The sequence below is a fragment of the Lathyrus oleraceus genome, chromosome 2 (genome assembly GCF_024323335.1).
Source record: "Lathyrus oleraceus cultivar Zhongwan6 chromosome 2, CAAS_Psat_ZW6_1.0, whole genome shotgun sequence".
Lineage (NCBI taxonomy): Eukaryota > Viridiplantae > Streptophyta > Magnoliopsida > Fabales > Fabaceae > Lathyrus > Lathyrus oleraceus.
Window position 1 is genome coordinate 398,452,324 of NC_066580.1, and position 3,309 is coordinate 398,455,632.

Sequence of the window (3,309 nt, forward strand, 5' to 3'; positions counted from 1 at the left end):
AATCCATCACATGAATAATTTCCAACTCTTGCTTCTAAACACATATAATTTTATTATAATTTGTTTAGTTAAGTTTGACCCATTGTTTTAGCAATTGGATATTACAATTATCCCATCGCACCTTACTAATATAGAACATGCACCTCGCGTAGGCGAAACCTACATTATCTAATACTAGTCTTGATGAGTACTAAAACTTGGAAAGCATAAACTTAATATTTAATTTGAGGGAATTAGCAATTATTCTGATCTGACCGGCTTATTTATCATATAAATCGTCTCTCACATGCATTAACATTCATTCACATGAATCAACATACATAATGAAACAGTTATGGCCCCTAGCACAATTGTTCTCCCAAGCCAATGAGAGAACCTAAGCTAACCTAATAACGATCTAAGCTTCTCCAAGCAAGATCTTCAAGGTTGTCCTCCTTTGATATTGAATTCTTCTCTTTCTTCATAACATTACATTACATAAAAGAAATTCGCTTTACATACGAGGGAGTGAGATGAGAAAAGAAGTTACATTAAGAGAAAAAGGAGGCACGACACGCAGGTCGTATTTTAAAATCCCAAAACAGAATAAAGGAAAACTAAGGCCATAACCGATCACAAGACAATAATAATAAACACATTATTATTATTAATTTTAATTCTTTTAATTAATTAAAACCAAATTAAATTTCGGCGACCGATCATACTAGGCAGAGTTAGCCGGGGTCCGCTGTCCGGTCACAAAACAAAAAAACTGAGAATACATACTCTGTGAATGTGACGACCGTCACAAAGCATGCTACGACCATCACGTCCATGTTGTTACGACCGTTACAGGCCCATGGTGAACGTCACGCGGTCAAAATCAGCACTTTGAACCAGTCAACAGACGTGATCCAACAAGCCCTCAATTCACAACCCTTGTGCCGTCACTAACCCTAATGCACCAATTTCAGACCTTCAAACACGCCTCGATTGTTGATTCAGTATGATAGATCAACAGGTCATTGCTTCACCATACTAATGTCGGATTCCGAAGCAAATGACCATTGATCGCTCAAAGGAAAACAACCATTAAGTGTTTGAATGAACGAAACAGAAACAGTATATCATATATACCTTATTTTGCATTATGATTACTTATATCATATATAACTTGATCCATCTCAATTGTGTAACCTATGACCGATCGATGTATCGCTGCTTCACCATACTAATGTCGGCTCCGAAGCATAGTCAACATCAATCATCCAAATCGTACACACATGATTCCAAATTTAATTACTCGTTTATTCTTTGATTCATTCTGTCTTTTAATCATATTAGTACATAAAATAAACAACTATGAGATGCATGGTTTCGTAAGTGGCTTTGATACCACTGAAGGAGAATGGCGGTCCAAAGCCCAGCGGAATTTAAAATTTTCTCCTTTAGTGATCCTTACGCATGGGCATGATCAATGATAGAATCGTTACCTCTTGTGACGATTGAAACCTTTGTGGCAGATCTACAGAGTGATCACGAACATTAAACGATGACAACGCCTCCACTCAATCCACATGAATGGATTCCTTCAATCTCAGTGCTAGCTGCTACGAATGAAGGCTTTGAGTGAGAGAGAGAAATGAAATTGAAACTGCACAAATGCTTCTGCGCAAGGGTTCTATTTATAGACCCACTTGTGTGGGCTAGAAGCTAAAAAGCCCACTTAAGTGTATGTGGCACATATCTTATAATATGCCAAAATCACTTAAGCGCATGGTACCTTACCATATATCGTATTCTACTTAAGTACACCGTACCTTACGATGTTCTACAATTCACTTAAGTGCACCGTACCTTACGGTGTTCCTTAGTTACTCTATCTCTCATCAATCCATCCTTTTGTATGTGACCCTGTAGGTTTTCGCGGCATTGGCAATTATATTAAATCACGCATTTAACATAATAAACAGTGAGCGGTATCTAGCAACACATCACTGCTACCCAAGACACGAAAATGTCATGTGATATGACAAATCCTTATGTGATAATACTTATGTGTATAATTACCCTTTTGCCTTTATGTCTATATTGAACACAAGGCATAGACCGTGTCATCCTTGTCCAGTTAAATATTGGGCCCATAGACAATTATCTTGTTACGCAGGATGCGCAAATTCCATCTAGGTCACTCATGTCCCTTAGCATGCTTCGTGGAGTACCCATACACTGTCTTAATGGTCATCCAGTTACGAACAACGTTTGATCAGAAACAAGGCACTCGACTCTACATCTAGGGTCCATAGTGGTTTTAGGTCGAAGGGTGGTATACACCATTATCACCATGAGAATAACTTATGACACTTTGCATAACATTCTATATAGTATTCTCATAGCGGGTCAATCCAGTATAAATATTACTCTTAATATTCATACCTATGTTTAAGACTTGATAACTCCTTATCCATGATCCATGAGATGTGATAATCAGTCTATATACATAATAGTCTTTATGCTTTAATGTTATCCCACTTCACAATAAAGCTCGACTATGGATACTTTAAGAATAGTGTCCTTATGTTTAATGTGATATCATGCTTCAGTCACACTTGATACATTAAATGGACTAGCTATTCTTGGGACTTTATTAAACAAACATAATAAAGAAAAAGCCTTTTAATTATTAATAAATAATTCGATACAAGTACCAAAAGTATTGGCCTCTAGGGCTTACACCAACAACTGTTTCTATTGACATTCTTGTCTATTGGATTGCTACTCATTTGGTCAGATCTTTTTAACTCTTAACTTTTAATTTTATGCATAGGATTAGTCTCTTCATATTCTCCCCATTTCTTTATATTCAAAATCTCTCCCTCCTTTTTCAAAATCTTCTTTGATTGAACTTATTTTGTTCTAAACTTTGACCATTTTGTAAAAAGATAGAAACTTTGGCCTTATGCCATTGCATTTTCAAACCTCTTTTATTAAATCAAACCTGTAAATAAACTTAACTATACTTGACCTAAACTTTCAAAAGCCAAAAAGAACTAACTTATTCAAACTTTTTCTTGGGCCTTTGTGCCTTTCAAACCTAATTTTTGTTAAAAGCAATGCATCCACTTTGAAATTTGTATCGCGAACTACGAGGTTTTGATCCCTCATTATTATGTTGATACGTAGGCACAAGACCGAAGGTCTTGCCAAACACAAAAATATAATGAATGAATTCTTTTCTCATCCCCCTATTCTATATATTTGTAAACATCATTTTGTACCAAATACATATGCACACAAAAAGGGCTCCCTAGGAGTACCTAGGACACTTTG